Source organism: Galeopterus variegatus, unplaced genomic scaffold (genome assembly GCF_000696425.1).
Source record: "Galeopterus variegatus unplaced genomic scaffold, G_variegatus-3.0.2 Scaffold994, whole genome shotgun sequence".
NCBI lineage: Eukaryota > Metazoa > Chordata > Mammalia > Dermoptera > Cynocephalidae > Galeopterus > Galeopterus variegatus.
In genome coordinates this window covers 341,224-358,903 of record NW_007727105.1, presented here as the reverse complement: position 1 = coordinate 358,903, position 17,680 = coordinate 341,224, and the positions used below count along the sequence as shown (strand labels likewise).

The 17,680-nt window shown below is 39.6% G+C and overlaps 1 protein-coding gene across 2 annotated transcripts in view; it reads left to right on the top strand.

The window, feature by feature from the left end:
• Positions 1-697: 697 nt before the first annotated feature.
• CHD8 (chromodomain helicase DNA binding protein 8) overlaps positions 698-17,680 on the top strand; it is a 56,842-nt gene continuing 39,859 nt past the window's right edge. For both annotated transcript variants that reach the window (XM_008574063.1, XM_008574062.1), the window contains exon 1: positions 698-729. The gene's annotated coding sequence lies outside the window, so the exon portion shown is untranslated. The remainder of the gene's footprint in view (positions 730-17,680) is intronic.

Here is a 17,680-nt window from a genome sequence, read left to right as displayed (position 1 = left end):
GTGTCTATAAAGGATTACCCTAGGAACTGGTTGCACCCACTTTCAGTCGAAGAATTAATTTTTGCTTCTTTGATTTGGTAAAATCGCTTCATTCACTCCTTCGGGTAAGTGAGAGGGTGGTGGCAGTTGCTTCTAGCCACATTCAGCATTTTTCCAGAATTTCTCATCATAACTGAGGGACATCCTGATTATATATAAGAAAGTATGTTGGGGCTGGACCTAAATAGTCGGACAGAATGCCGAAAAGGGCTTGAAATTCTACGCACTCCTTCCTCCTCCCCGCCTCCAAGGCACCAGCCCGATCCAAGATGGCTTCTCAGAAACAGGTAACTAAATGTTTTAGTTTAGAGCGCCCCCAATGGCGGGGGTCAAGAAAGGATGCGGAGAGGCTTTGCGGCTTGTGACTCTGAGCCGTCTGGGGCAAAATGCTGCCAGATTTTATTTTCAGTCAGGCATATCTGTGGTTGCCTATGCCCCCTTCTCAGCGTTTTAGGACCTCCCACCCTCAAGAGACTTCCTGGATGGCCCTCACACTACCCCGCTGGAAGAGGCCGGGCTTCGGCCCTGCCATTGGTGGTTGGGAGCATAGGTAGGCGGAGCCTAGCAAGAATGGACTACTAGCAAGCTAGATTGAGGCGAGGGCTGGCCATGCTCCGCCGGAAGGCGCCTTGTTCTTCGAGAGGGTGAGTTGAAACGCTGACTGGAAAAGAGGCACCAGGTCTTGTTCAGGTAGGCTTCCCGCTCACGTCCGGTCCTCAGTGCTGGTTCAGGAATGTTTGCAAAGCTAAGGCTCTTAGAATTGACTTCAGTAACTCATCCTCTTCCTCTCTCTTCCACCCCCTGCCGGTCCCCTAGTTATGAGGGATCAGGTGCTGGGTGATGCTCTGGACTGAACCATTCTCCTTTGTGAGAGACCGGGGGAGAGGACGGCTGCCGGGAGCGCGGTCCCAGTAGAGCCAAGCCGCGAGGGGGCTGCCTGGACCGCTGTGGAGTTTTTATGGCTTGTCATTGCATTACCGGGCGTGGTGTTGATTTGAAGCAGTACCTCGTTACGCGTTCTCCTTCCCCCTTCAGAGGAGGGAAAACTCTCTGTCTCCGTTTGGTTACTCCACACTTTGGACTCAGAAGTGGGAGGTTAAGGTTTTTTTCCTACTTTTATTGGTTTTTTATTTTTGCCTTTTATTTCCCTTGCATTTTAATAATAAAGGTGGGAGGAAAGGATGAGGTGAGCGTGTGCAAATAGTTATTCATCCTTAGGTGTAATATCTGTAGGTCTTCAGCAGGCTGTTGGAGAGTGTTTAGAGATGGTGGGAAGAGGAGCTCAAGTCTTGCGTCTTCTTGACAGGTCTTGCCGAGCTCACTGGTTTTCTGTTGTATTATGTAAACTATTCACTGGCAGAAAACCCCTCCCCCTTCCTCGGAACGAATGCAGTTTCTTTCTTTACCTGTTTCTAGTGTCGCAGGGAATTTCCCTGCACCAGCTCCCGCCGTTTAAGAGGCAGTACTGAAGTGATTAAGGTCCTCATAGAAGAGATTTATAGTGGACCAGTCTCTTCAGTGACTGAGCAAGTGAGCCAGAAGTCAGAGACTTAGAACCTGTGTTTTTCTTTTAAGTAGATATCGTGGAACGCCCCAAACACAAGCCAGGGGAGCTGTATAATCAGTGTCTGCTGCATCCTACCATCACACCAGCATCCACAGATCATTTAATCTCCAGATTGTTCTGAGTTGTCAACTCAGCCAGGGATTCTCTGACTGGGTTATCCTTAGCATCAGCTAAGGTCGCATCTGGTGTGGGGCACGTTAGATAATAGAAAGTGAGTTTGTGGTTTGGATAATGTTTTCTGTTAGTTAATTAGATATCTTCTGCTTAGGAATTTCTTTTCTAGTAGTCCCAATGGGCTTCAGGAAAAATTGTGGTCAACGTCATAGGGCCAGAAGTGGGAAACTTCTTATTTCAAGTATGTTGTAATTATTTCAATCATTAAAAGAAATAAAAATAGTTATGATAAGAAAAATAACATTTTCCATTTAAGAAGACTTGTTGCAAGACTGGCATGTCAGTGGGTCTGCAAGGCAAAGTGAAGGACATTGAGCGGAGAGGGTAGGCATGTGTGTCAAGAGACAGGCTTGGGGGAAGGTTTAAAACTGGAATAGCAAAGGAGTAATGGATTGGGATGAGGGATTTTATGGAATAATGTATGGGTACTTGCACAGTTCACACCTTCTCTGTGTTTGATCTATCCTGTGCATCTGGACTTTTGATTTTGTCAGTTCTCAAACTGCAAAAAAAAAAAGTCATTCTCAAATTGACAAAACCCATTTAGATATCGATAGAAAATGTATCTACTGACTTGCTTACAAATCGCCAGAAAACACAGATCTTCTATTTCCTGGGACAGCCTTCTTTATAGCACCCCTGGGTGATGGGATGGAGTAATTTTGGCATGGTGGTACCCACTACTGCAGGAAAAAATTGACATTTTATGTGAAGAGTCGAGTTTCTGACAGGTAACGGAGGATGGTGAAGGGGATTATTCTTTAAAAGAAACCATTATACACATCTTAGAGTGAGATTTTCCTAAGAAACACTATCATTTAAAATCAATTTGTGGGTGCCAAACCTATGCTTGCTTACTGAAAGAATGAGATTTCATTCTTTCTACAGTGGAAGGACTGTAACATTCAGATCAATGCTAAATACTTTAGAAATATTGTTTGTCCACAGCCCTGGAAGAGTTAAGCTGTATTCTGAGCTTATATTGGGCCTAATGCCTGGGAGAAGAACAGAAGGCAAACATTTCTCTGGAGCCTCCATCCCCACCCCTAATAGTCACTGTGCTTCTGGACTTGGATTTGAGCAAGTCACTGATCTGCAGGTCTTTATGTGACCTGCCCTTGCAGTACTGTGATTGCCCTGGTATTTGTTTTGCTTTTAGCCTTTGATTCATTGATAGACTGTCATGTTTTGTACCTTACTCGGTTTAATTTTTATGTCCCCTCTTTAATGAATTTTTTATTCTTTTGCCTCACAGAGTTGGTGATTTTCCTTTCCTCTTCTTGCTATAATTTTGTTTACTTTGCTTTTTGTTTTAATTCAGTGATATTATGCCTTTTTGCCTCTGTTAAGGAATGTAAAGGGATCCTAATTTTCAAGATGTGGTTCCTTTGGCACCTAGTACTGAAGTGACGGTTATATTTCTATGTAATGAAGGTGTTGTATGAAAAGTTTTCTGTTACCTAAAGTGTATTTAACTGTTTATTGCATTCTAAATTTTGTCCTAGATAACTTTTCCCCCCTTAACTTCTCAGTTTTGTTTTGTGTCAGTGTGTATGAAGTCATAATTTAGCTCTTTTTTGTGTTTTCTAACTTTCATATTGCCTTTGAAGTTTTCATTGTATTTGTATTTTAAATAAGTCCACCTCTTTGTAGTTATTGAATGTTTTAAATTTAAATTACAAAGTATGTTAATCTCTGAGGTTTCTCATTAAGCTGTTCTGTAGGTAACATTTCTTTTGCTCTTTTATTACCCATTACTTTCTGTCCTTCACTAGGCTATTGGTCGCTTAATGTTACATGGATCAAAATGGCCACCTTTAAAATATCTTATTTCTTGCCTTCATAATGCAGCAGGAGACTTTTAAAAATAAAATACTTAATTTCTACACACTAATTATATGTACACAATAATCAAAAATCCAGCAGGCATAAATAGAAATTAGCCTGGTATATGCAACTGCTTTACGTTCGTCTTCAGTGGGGATGGATCCAGGAATGTAGTCCAAGCAGTAGAGTGGTATAAAGAACCTAGACAATTTTCTAGCCTTTTCAAATGCATATTATCTTAGTATGTTCTCAATAGTTAGTTTGAAAAGAGTTCCCAGAACAATTATATAATCTTATACATAATTATTCAGAAAGGGCTGACTTTGTCATTGAGAGAATTAAACATTTCTGATTTTATTTCCTCTGTATATCTCCAGAAAAATTTATTTCATTTTATTGGTATACGTTTATATTTATACGGCTTTATTTTGTTTGGTATTTTCAGACTTTATTTCATTTGAAAAAGATTAAATGGCACCTACTGAAATTATTAGGTAATAATTTGCAGGACTGTGCTTTTTTTTTTTTTAAAGATGACCGGTAAGGGGATCTTAACCCTTGGTTTGGTGTTGTCAGCACCACGCTCATCCAGTGAGCTAACTGGCCATCCCTATATAGGGGTCTGAACCCGTGGCCTTGGTGTTATCAGCACCACACTCTCCCGAGTGAGCCACGGGCCGGCCCCGGACTGTGCTGCTTTTCTTCCCTATGTTTCAGCACCTTAAATGTGATAGTTCTAATCCTTTGGGTAATGTCCCAGTATTCCATTAATTAGTAATTCTGTAATAGCACTTTTTTGTTTTGAGAGTATGTAATTCTTCTAAGATTGAGTCAGTAACTTTCTGAGAAAGGATATGTAGTAACTTAATTCTTAATTTCATTTGAGAAGAAGGATATTCAAGAGCTGTAAAGTCTTTCAGATTTCCCAAATTGTCTCTTGTGGTCATTATAGAAACCTTTGGAATTTCCTGCTTTCTTTTTTTTCTCCCACTACGTATTTTGAGTTTGCACTACATCTTTAGGGATTATTCCTTTGGGACATGAGTATTCAAAGGTGCATTGTCCCATTAGTGATATGCAAGTTTCTTTTTATTGGTTCTAGAAGAAACCAGTTATTTCTGTAGTTTGGCTGCCTATTTAGAACCCAAATCATAAAAGAATTTCATGTATGGAACATGATTTTATCAGATATACATCTACCTAATTACACTGCATGAATGGGAAGATTCTGGATTTTTGAATGGGGGATACCAAATTGCGTAAACACTGAACTTTCACTCAGTGTTTTATTCTTCTTAGTGCTTCTACTTCGTACTCATTCTTTTTTTCCCCTTCTTTCCTGGGGGGTGGGGCACATTAGTAAACTTTTCCTTTATTCACATATCAATTCTCCTATAAAATGTCGTCTGTTTGCCTCTTTTTCAGGTTTGCCTCCTTTGGGGGACCTTTTTTTTTAAAGGTGATTTTATTTTATTTATGTATTTTTGGTGGCTGTCCAGTTCGGGACTGAACCCTTGACCTTGGTATTACAAGGCTGTGCTTTAAACTGCTGAGTTAACTGGCAATCCCTGGGGACCTTTTTAAAATGAGGTTTAAATATATATATAGGTAATGGTCACTTCTACAAGTCATGGGAGTCAAAAGCTAAGGCAGCTGCATCTGTGCATATGAACTACCAAGAGGAAGCTTAGTCAGCTAAAGAACTTTAAATGACCACAGCAGGTATTGTGAAGTAAATGTACTATTTATGAAATAGACACTGTCATATTCCTACAAACATAAAAATGATTAGTTGAATTACCTAGGCTGTTGCCCTAGATACCAGTGCTGCTTGAAGTCTGTTCCACGTTCCATGAGGTTAAAGAGTGTGCTGCTTTCTCAGCAAGGTAGTACTAGAGTCTTTTCATCCTCCTCAGCAGTTCTGCTATTCTAATTGTGAAACTTTCACATGTATTTCAGTATCCTACCATTCTACTTAGCAGATCAGCTCTGCCAAGTCTCTGAGGAGTAATTTTGCTTTGAGAAAAGGCTTTAGTTGTACTGTTTTAAAATATTGGATGGGGAATAATAAATTCCTTTTATTTGCCTACTATGTGCCAATGCTGTACATTATCTTTTAATCTTTAAAATAACCCTGAAATATATGTGATGTTAACTTCACTTTACAGAAGAGAAAAAAAAATAAGACTTAGTTACAGAGGTTAGGTAACTTAACCAGAAGTGGGACTCTGGTCTGCCTGACTCCAAAGCCCATTTATTATCCATTCTCCCTCCATTTAAAAATTCAGTACTTTGGGGGCCGGCGCCCGTGGCTCACTTGGGAGAGGGTGATGCTGATAACACCAAGGCCACAGGTTCAGATCCCTATATAGGGATGGCAGGTTAGCTCACTTTGGAGAGCATGGTGCCGACAACACCAAACCAAGGGTTAAGATCCCCTTACTGGTCATCTTTGGGAAAAAAAAAAAAAAAACAAGTTCAGTACTGAACTCTGTTGGACAACCTGTCGTTGAGCACAATACTAAACAGGTAGGGATTTGGTAGCTTGTTAAAGCTATAACTTTAGCAGTTGTAGAACCTTGAGAACGTAAAATTTCTTTTTGTCTTTGTATCTCTGTTAAAAAGAAAAAGAATTATAGCTTGTTTCTTTTATTTAACTTAGTTATTTTGAAGATAAGATTGGGTGAAATAACTTAAGCTCTATAGAGTAAAATCACTTGGTCAGTCTTGCATATAAGTCTATTTTTCAGCCAATGCAAGTCAATTTAGCCTACTAAATTTTCATTAGTCTCATGTCACTGAGGTCAGTTTTGTGCCTGGAGGCACAAGTCAGATAATAACAGTGTTTTACAATGTTTTTCCTCCCCCTACCCCACTTTACTCACACTTTTTAAACATAAATGTTGCAATGAAAAAACAATCCCTCATAGCTTCTACTTGAATTAAGTAAATAGTTATATTTTTCTGTTAGGCTGAACAAATGTATGTGTATGTTTGTTAAAACAGGACATGCAGGAACGCATAGGGGGTTATAGGGGGTAGCATAAAGAGGACTAGTACTCTGTTACCTAAATTATGTATTTTGTTATTTATGTTGGATGCCCAAAAGTGGTAGTGCAAGGTGGATATATTGGTCTAATTAGATATTTTTCATCTGGAACCCAGAATATTATTTTCACCTTGGTGTCTATGAACCAGTGAAGAGGAACTTCTCTGATCCAGTCTAACTTGACCTAAGGGCTATGATCCTTAAAGATTAGGCTCTTATTTTGTTTCTTTGGACTTAAGCCAAAGCTCCAGGATTTTACTGGAAAAACATCTACAATGAGGTTGTATTAAAATATGAATTCGTGTCCTATTTTTTCAGTCATAAGAGTATGGTGTCATCCATTTGCTTCTTGCCACAGCTTTAAATTGGTCACCACTGACGCATTATAATCCTAAGCCTAAAGGGGATAACCGGAATTTCATTACTTCTAACAGTGATTATCACACTATAGAAAATAGTCTTTTATGTACAGTATATTGCATATAGCTCCTTTTGCTTTATGTAAAAGCTGTGTCTGCTACAGGTCCTAAAAAGTGAAGATGCTTGTGATTTGATGAAGCCTCTTGTGAATGTTTCTGGTAGGAAAACATGCCACTGCCCATTTGCTGTCATTGCAGTCTAGGTGGGGGAAACCATTGCTTTTGCTCAGAAACCTCCCATTACCCCTCTGCGGCCTCACTCCCACACACCTTTGGCTGGAAGTTCAATGTATTTCTTCAACAAAAGTACATTGAATGCCCCTTACCACCTGATAAGCAAAGGGAAAACTGTAATGATTAATGTCTACACAGTCCTTGCCCTTGTGGAACTTGCATTCTAATGGGGGAGAGGGGTGGACATCAAACAATTAGTTATACAATCAGTTATTCAATCTCTACTACGAAGTAGAAGTACTGGGTGTTACAAGAGAATTTATAATAGGGACATGTAACCTAGAGCATACTAAAATAGGGTGGTTAAGAATGTGACTTCTGAAGCTATATTCTGCCTAAGTTGGAATCTGGCACCACTTTCCACTAGTTGTAGGATATTGGACAAGTTGCCTATCTCTCTGTGCCTGTTTCTTCACCTGTGAAATAAAGATAGTTATTTCAGTCTTATTGAGAAAATTAAGTATGTTCATACATTTTCATTGCTTGAAGCATATATAATGTACATTCAGTAAATTTGTCTGTTATTAGTCTGAGAGGTCAAGGAAAGCTTTTCTTTTAAATGTTGATGTTGAAGTGAGCCTTGAAGGATCAGTAAGAATTAAATAGGTGGAATGGAGGAGAACCAGTTAGAAGTCAATTGCGGTAGTCTAGGGAAGTGAAGATGGTAAATTGGGCCAAGTGGCAATAGAGGCAGAAGTAGATGGAGTTGAGAGATATTCAGGAGGTAAAGTTAGGATTTAAAAATAGTGGATATGGGTGGTAAGGAAGAGGGTTTCTGATAACTGCAGCCGTGACTGGATAGGAGATGCTGAAGGATGATTACTTCTCCATGTACGTGTACATGTGGTGATGGGAGGTGGGTCGGGGAGCCTGGAGAAACTACCAAGAAGAGCTATTGAGGGAGCAAGTATATATACAGATCTGGAGTTCAGATGTGATCTCTTGCCCAGAGATAGAAATAAGAGACATAAACATATAGATAATCTCTTGAAGAAAAGAATGAATAATAATTGAGGCTGTGTATTTGAATTAACATCCTTGAAAAGAAAGTACAGAATGAAAGGAAAAGTGGCCCTAGGACCTAAGTGAACATGAATGATTAAAGGGTTAGTAGAGGGGAAGAGAAGCAAAGGAAAAGTGGCCAGAGAGGTAGAAGGAAAACCTGAAAAGTGTGGTGTCCTGGAAGCCAAGGGAAGAGTGTTTGAGGGTGGGAGTGGTTTTTCTGCAATCTTTAGGATTCTTCCTTTAATCCCCTAGAGTCTTAACTTAGGTCTCTCACTGCTCAAAGTTGTATACTAGTGACACAGAACATCTATAGGAGGTTTCAGCTGACTGAAGCCAGTTAGTTGAACATGACCTTCAGACTCTAGAATCTGGCTATTCCTGTTTGCCTTAAATTAGGTTTAATATAGCGGAGAGAGAACTAGAGTGCACACATAAGCTCATAGGTATTAGCCCACTGAAATTAAATTATTATTATTATTATTATTATTATTATTTTGGCAGCTGGCTGGTAAACTGAACCCTTGACTTTGGTGTTACAAGGCTGCACTCTAATCAACTGAGCTAACTGGCTAGTCTATGAAATTAAATTATTTTGGAGGCCATTAATCTGGGTAGTGGTCCCCTCTAAGGCTGATTAGAATATCATAGGTAGGGAGAGACATTGGTGAAAACAAAATTTTTTCTTAATTATCTGTCCAGCAACATTTGCTGAGTATCTCCTCGGACATAGTATGAAGTCATTCATATTATGTGTGAAGTACTATATACTAAGGGTTTGATTAATCCTCATAAATGGCCCTGTAATTTTATACAGAGGAATGAACTAGATTCAGAAAGGTTGATTTACATGGTGGTATGGAAATTTGAACCCAGATCCCTTGGATTTCACAACTTATTTTACCTTCATGTACAGATATAGGTAAAGTATAAAGTAGAAGATAATTATCCTAAAAGAAGATTAAACAATGCTATGAAGTTCATATGGACAGATTACTTCTGGCTTCACAGTGGAAAGTAGGCATCAGAAAGCCTTTCAATTATTAAATCCAATGGACTTCTTAAGTTTAAATATTATTGGATATTTCTGCTTCGTTTGATATAATTGATTACACTTTCCTCCTGAAAATCTCTATTCTCTGCTTCTGTGACATTGCACTCTCCTGCTTCTTTAGCTTTTCCTTCTCTGCCTGCTTAAGGAGGTATAGCTTATTCTGATTCTTAAATGCTGATGTTTTCCTGGGTTCCTCCTTTGCTTTTCCATTCCATCAAAAATCTCAAACAACTGGGTGTCCAGCTAAGTGTTTTGTTTAGCCTGTATAGTGTTTAAAGTCTTTTTAAAAAAAAAAAATTAGTTGTCTACATTTAAAACGTAGAAGATTTTACATGAAACTCTACATTTCTGGCTTTTGAAAAATCCGAAGTTCTTTCTAACCTCGGATGTGTGTTTCCACATGGCAATACTTAATTAGAGCCGAATAGCAACTACTTTCTTTGGAATAGACATGAGTTCTCCAGTTCTTCACAGACACCAACATTCTCTATTGTCTCTCAACAGTATTTGTGCAGTTTTCTTATACTTGGTCTGCTCTTCACATTCTCTGGGTAATCTCTATTCTTAACAACTCTAAGATGCTGAGAACTCTAAATAAATCACTAAGCCAGACTTTTAGACTCACAGTCAACCTCCTATTGAACGTCACTACTTAACATACTCACATTCAATATGGCTGAACTCATCTTTCCCTCTAAAATCCATGTTCTACTGATTTTTATCCCATAAGCGTTTCTGGGCTCTGTCCATTTCCATTATTGTCTTTTGAATAATATTGCTATAATTCAGGCCCTAATCATCTTGTTAGGATTCTTGGTTGCAAACAACAGAAATCATCTTTTGGCTAACTTAAGCAAAAAGGGAATTTATGGGAAGAATATTGTTTGGCTCACAAAATTAATGGGAATGTTAAAGAACCTGGTTTAGACAATGGTCTGAAACCAAGGGAGGCAAGGCCACAGGGAAGGTCAAGCTCACACCACTGAACAGTCTGTATAGGATGCTGTAGTTGAACTCTAGTGTCTGCCATTGCCAAATATTGTCTAACTGGTTGGTCCTGGGTCTTTGCATAGCCCTGCAAAGTCAAAGTTCCCCAGCAGGACTGTCCACTTAAACTGTCCTACCTCATGTGTATACTTCCTCTCTGCCAGGAAGGGGATGAGGAGCTGACATCCCACCCCACTCCTAGGCTCTACAGTGGGAAATAAGATCGAGCTTCCCATTGAAGATTATTTTTTAAAAATTAAAAAAACATTTTTTTAATTGACACATAATAATTGTACATATTTATAGGGTACAGTGTGATATGAAGATTCTTACCTTTAGTTACTCCCACAATATAAGAAGGGGCCTTTTGGTTGATAAGCAGAAATAAAAATCAGCAAACATCCACTATACAGCTCTCTTCTGAACTCCTACAGCAGCCCCCTAACTGCTTCTGTGTCCTCTGTCCTCTCACCCCCAAAGCCGGAGTTAGCTAAACAAAATGCAGTTCTAATCATGTCATTCCATGGCTCCTCATGTTTCAGTGGCTCCTCACCTACCTGTAAGAAAATGCCTTGATGTGGTATCCAAGGCCCTTCATGATTTGCTCTTACTTATCTCTTCAGCCTCATCTCCATCCAATTTCTTCTTTGGGATTTACACTTTGGCAAAACAACTACAGAGCTACTTACAGTTTCCTCTATGTCTCATGCTGTTTTTCATTGCTGTGCTTTGTTTTGCCTTCGTAATTAACTGTCCCTGCTGCCTGAATACCCCTTTCTTATAGCCCATCTTACCCTCCCACTAAATTAACTCTTCCTCATTGTTTAAAAAACTTCTTTGGTATCTTTTCCTCCCTATTTAAATCCCTTTTCTGTGTGTTCTGTAACCCCCCTGCTGATTTCATTGCATGTATCACCTTGCATTATAATTGTTTACAATGCCACTTGTCATAGTCCCAACTCTTCACCCTCTCCCCACATATGATACACAAATACATTTTTACCTATCATGAGTTGAGGGTAGGGATTATGTCTTATTTATCTTTGGATCCCAAATACTAGCGAATTACTTGGTATATCATATACTCAATAAATGTCGAGATAGTGAATGAAGAGGTATTTGATGTAGCTCTTAGAAGATAAGTAAATTTTGATAAGTCAAAGAAATGAGTTAAGGATGGTGTATCATTTGAAGGCAACAATGCTAGCTATGCCGAGATGAAAAAAACTACATGATGATAGTAAGTTGTCTTTTTTTTTTTTTGGCTAGCATGTAAATATATATGTAGAAGAATAGTGGAAAATAAAACTGGAAAGGCAAGGCGTGGTCTTAATATTTATGTCTTAAGTATCAGTGAACCTTTGAAAGTTTTTAAGCATGAGAGTGATTTGGTCATACTGTGTTTTAGGAAATTAATCTGGTAGCAGAGTGGATTTGTAAGGGGAGAGATCACTTATGAGTCTTCTTTCTGTTACACAAGCAACTGCATAAATAAGGGAGGAGGCAGCAGAAACAGGAGTCAGATGTACGAATCCTGACTTTGCCACTTAGTTTCACAGTGAAATCATGCAACTCTCTAAGCCTTAGTTTTCTCATCTATACAAGAGGGTTGACTTGTTATGATAGCCGAAGCTTTGCCACTCCAAAGTCTGTCTTCTATATTGCAAGTCAATGGGACTTGGTAGAAGACTGGATGGTGGATACAGGAGGAGGTTTCAGACACACCTTTGAGGTTTTGAGCCAGAGTGAACGGGAGAACACAGTATTGCTGTTTATAGGAGTGGTCACTGGGTGTTCCTAGCAACAGTGGCAATGCTAGAATCTTTAGGAAATCTAAGGCCAAGTTGATCTTTCTAGTTTGTGTCCTAGAGTACAGAAAATAGAATTTCAGTGTTGCAAATGGTTACTTTGCAGAGGAAACAGTTGTTGGGAGGTAAGCAGCTGTTTTTAATAACAGTTTGCTCTGGGGGATTTGAGCTTGCATACCATGATTCTGGGGTTGACCAGTGTCATTCGGAATTAGTGGTCTCAAGTGGCATTACAAAGTGGACACTGACCAATGTGTCAAACGGGCCGAATTTCAAGAGAAGTGAGGGTGAGAAACCGAATTTAGGGGCGAGGAGTGGGTGTATGTTTTGGGGAGTAGGGGGCGGGGAATTGTTAGAGGGCGCTTGGGATTACTTTGAAGAATGCAAGCCAGCATTATGGGTAGTGGCAGAAAGAGTGCTTCATCTTTTAAGAGTAAAAGCCTCCATATTCTAGCAATTGGACTGACTCCCACAATGGAGGGATGGTTTGGCTCCTTATATTGAATAGTGAGATGAGGTATAGTCATTACAGAAGAGGGGTTGACAGGGACGCTGCTAGAAGGCAGGGGATCCAGAGGGAGGCGGAGCTGGCCTAGTGTGGGGACATTCTCTCCCGAGTTTACACTCTTTGGTGTGCAGAATATAATGTGGGTGGTAGAGAATTTAACCTCCAGGACCGGTTTCCCGCATCATAAGACCGATCCTCTGGCCAGGCCCCCTTTTTTCAAGCAAGCTGCAGGCTTCGTCTTGGCCCTAGAAACCGGATAGGCCTCTGCGTGCGCTCTCAATCTAACCCGCGGGGGAGGGGGAGGGGAGCTCCTGCTAGTCCCTCCCTTTGCGCTGTTTTGCGTCTTTGCGCTTCTGGTGAGTGGCAGTGGATTTTAGCCCATGAGGACGTGGGGCGGGCAGGAGCATCATGTTAGGTTGCGCAGGAGGAGGGGGAACTGGTGCTGGAGAGACAGCGAGAGGGGCGAACCGGCCCCCCATAGCCGCTGCAGGTAAAGCTACCTCTCTCCCCCGCTGGGGTGAGGCACAGCTCCTTTTCTCCTTCAGGGCTTGTGGGGCCTCTCAGCCTGCAGCTTCCGCTGTAACATTGCTCCTACTCCGGGCATCCACACCCCCCATCCCCCCGCATCTTCCCGTCTTGGCCATCCCTACCTTGGAGGGCACCCCGCTAGCTTCCTCCCTCAAGTGCATGTGGAATCATCTCCATTTTTGGGGCGCCAGTTGCCAGAAATCTCCCGCCTCTGCTGTATGGGCCTTACTGGCACCAACCCCGGCAGTATGAGCAGGTAATGTACCCGGGCCCCCCACCCCCAATCTCCGTCAACCCCTCACTTCCTCACCTTGCCCCTTCCCTTTCCCCACTTGAGTACATGGTTTCTCTTTTACCGCTGAAAATACGTGCTTTTCGCTTCCATGGTTGCTTATTTTGCTTTCCCTATTTATCCAGAAGGTCTCACTTTACCAGCCATATTTGCCCCCAAATGTCCATACCCCTGATTGAGGTGTGAAAGCTTTCTCCTTCATTAATTGGAAAACAGAGACAGAGTAGCCACACATTTGGCAGTAAGAATGCTGAAGATGAAGAAAATGGCCTAGGATCTCGATTTCTTGAGGAAACCTCCTGAGTGGCTCCAAGTTAATAGCTTCATTTCTTATGGTCTCTGTCCTTCCATGCTGGTCCCTTGCTGACTTTAAATTGTGATTGCATTCACTTTGGAAGTTTATTTCCCATTTCTGTGTAAGATTTGAGGCCCTTTGGGTCTCACAAATGTCTCCATGGTAGTTTTTAAATGCTTTCCTTTTAAAATTGTGTTAGTGACTTTCATTTTAGCCCTTCTGATTATTTTATTTTCAAGGGATTTCTCATTTAAATCAACGTGCTTTTTTCCATCTTGTGTTTCAATAACATGTGTTTATGTCTATCTGCAGCTGATCCTCTTGAAAGGATACAGTTTCCAACAACAAGATTTATACTTTGAAGTAAAATAGTTTATTCTTTTCAGAATCTTTGAGCAGCTAGAGGTTAAGTGGGCTTGAGTGGTATTTTCTAAAAGTGCATATTACAGAAAAAGGTCAGTATTGCTCAATATGACATTTGTTCATTATTGTCTAAGAGGATAGGCAGTACCAAAAAATCTGTAAATGGAGAATGGATGTCTGTAGTTCATTTTATATAATTTTATCTATTAGGCAACTGGACTAATCTCTGTTGCAATCTTTTTCATCCATTATAAACAATCACATATGATAAACTCCCGTTTGAGAGACCAGAAGAAATTTTATTTCATCTCAGAGATATTGATAACCTTTCCATGCCAGGCATGATTCTTTCTCTAACCACATCCCCTGTGTTCTCTTTTACAAATTCTCACTGGCCAAGAAGATTTTGTCCAATTTTACTGAGTATATGTAACCTAAACAATGAGATTTGCTTTTCTTTTTCATTTGTTAACTATAAAATTATAATATTGAATACACACTTTAAAACTGCTCATTCTTCCCCACCCCCAGTTCCCATAACACCTTATAAAGGGACATACCTTCCATCCCTAATTGAGAGTCACTGCTTTGTTGAAAGGTAGGGAGAGATTGAGATGGACAAATATAGAGTAGAATTAAAACAGAATCCTTTTTGATAGAACAGACAAGTCATTATAGAAATGGGCAAGGGTGAGGAAAAACATGAAACAAGGACAAGAGAGTTTGGACTCTAGATCTCAAAGAAAACCAAGAACTATATTAAAAGTGGTAAAGCTACGGAAGAACATCAGTTTATACTTATTTCGAGGGGAAGGTAGTTCCTCATTTAAGAAGGAGATTAAATGAAGGGTTATTCTTGGCATATATAAAATAGTATATTTTTAGAGGTAACTGGCTTGTTATTTGGAGATTATAGATAGGTGGCCTTGGATTTTAACCTTAACTGACTAGTTTGTTTCCGTTCTCCTCCAGTCCCAGCCCCCAAAATTTCTTTATGAGTCTGACCATTACTTTGGAATTATGGAAAGTGACTAAGTGTAACTACTAAATTCTCTTTCCTTTTGAGCACATACACGTTTCTCTTTGGGGCAATGCTGACCAAGGTTGGCTTTTCATTCTTAATATGATGAGAGTCTGTTATGACTTCTTTATCTAGTCAGTTGCTTTACCTTGAAACCTGCTTGACATATTTATTTTTACTACCAGGGTTTGAACCGTGGAAAGAGAATTCATGAGATAGATGAGCTTGGTTGAATAGGCCAGATGTGCATATAGCCAGGATGACCCCAGGTAGTAGAAGGAGGAGTGAAGCAAGTTGGAAGTATGTTGGGCGAAGGTTTAATCTTATGAGAATCAAGGACAGTTTAAAGATGGGTGCTAGAAAAGAAGTAGGAGGCTAGGGTAAAAAAAATTAGGTCAGTAGAGGTGAGCTGATGGGATGGGACTGAGAAGTAAAGGTACTTAGTGTTGTGGGATTAAATCAGTGGCAAGGTTTTTGAATTACTGGGCCTAGACTGAACCAGTAAAAGCAGAAATTTGGCCCCAAAATTGGGGAGGGAGAGATAAATGATAATTCATTGACCTTTAAAAGTTTATACTTGAGTCATATGGGGGTAAGGAGATATTTCAGAAACTGTTGGCCTTGTTTCTGCCATTAATAAATGAGACCTCTGCCTAAGATTGGGCCATTGTCGGGGAAAGGAAGAGCATTAGGATGAATAAATAGCAAGGAATTGTAGAAGGGACAAAATACCCCATGGAAGAAAGGGCCGGTTATAAAATATCAGCATAAACTTCTAGTTAATGGAAACTTCTACTGTACTTTTATATGAAACCTAGCTGTAGATATTTACTGTAACTTCTCTGACAATGAATAAGAGGTGAAAGATAATAGGTGGCAAAGTAGGGCATAACTGGAAAAAAAGTTGATGGTAGTTTTGAAGAAATTTATAAAGCTCTTGAGTAGGTTTTCTTTAAATCAAGAAACATGCATAATTTTTTTGATCACTATTTTGAGTAATGTGGGGGCAAGTATTAGACAGGAGAGGCTGGAATGAGCTTATGGAATAGTTTTGCCAGGAGTGGGAGGTTATATGGATCTTGGGTTGAGATGTGAAAAATACACATATACTGTAGCAAGGATGATCTTGTTTAACATTGGTGGAGATACATTGTATAGTTTGTAGTTTTGACTGATGTGCCAACAACTGATGTGCCAGCTACTGAAGAGTCTGTTCTCTTCATTTATGTCAGAGTTCCTGGGATATTAGCCCGCGTCATGTTATTCTGTAAAGATAACTCAGATGGGTTGGGGAAGAAAAAAAATAGCTTGGGGTTATGTGGAAAAGTCTTCTTCAGTCAAGTCTGTGCTGTGCCCCTGAAAAATTTTTTATCTGGTGTCTTCCAAAAGTTAAGAGAAATGGTCTTATCAATCAAGGCTTTCCTGGATTGTCAAACATTGACATCATATGCAAAAAATACATATTTCTTTTTTGCATGTTTGAGTTATGTGGTGGTGATAAAATTCCTTATCTTTGATAGTTTTCCCTTTTTTCAGTATTTTCATAAACTTAAAGCCCCAGACATGGATTTTGTAAACTTACTTTCAGCCATTTATAGGACAGTTTTTCAGGACAGGAACCTTTCCACTGTCTCATCTTAAGTACAAGGACTACCATTTAGTCTCTATTAGAATGGAAAGGTTTATTCCAGATAATGCAAGCAAATATATTAGTTCATTATCTTTTTTAGGTAGCTACTGTGTATGCTATGTCCTACTGCTTCCTTAGAAACCCACAGTTGAATAAGATATAGTCCCAACCATCCAGGAACATTCTTTCTTTTAAGAAAGAAGGAGCTGGGCCATGGTGCAGGGTTGTGCAGGGTGTACATTGCACACACTCATAATCATCATCAATTTTTATGTATTTAGTATGATAATTTTCTAGAAGTTGTCAGACACATCTTGAGGAGCAACAGCTTTTTATAATTTACATAAAAGAGCTATTTGGACCTTCAGAGGATATGGACAGGAAACTCAAGTCATCTTAGTAAAATATTAAAGATAAGTGCTTTAAATAAGGTATAAATAATGGTATGGGTATTTAAAAGAACTAAAAGAATCAGTTCATCACATATTGCTCAGTTGATGAAGGAGCAGAGGTTCAGGGGTCACTTAATGGAGTAGAAACCTTTGAGGGTAGGTAGAATTTCAGCTGGGAGAGATGTTTGGGGTTGGAATGACGGAAGGGGTGATGGAAGGGGTGTTTTAGGCAGAAGCCATAGCATTATGGGCAGTCAAACAGGTAGGAATCTCATTAAGGGAACTGTGTAGTCTAGTTGGATTAGAATGTAGAATATCTATATGAAATGGTAAGAGAGAAAGTTGGGAATATGAGTTGGAACCAAAATGTTGAATCCCTTGCAAAGGAAGTTTTTAATCTTAAATATGAGAAAGGTTTCTTCAGAAAGGACTTAACACAAATGCTGGGCATAGGTTAATTGTTGTGATAATTAGAATAAAGTTTGTGAAAC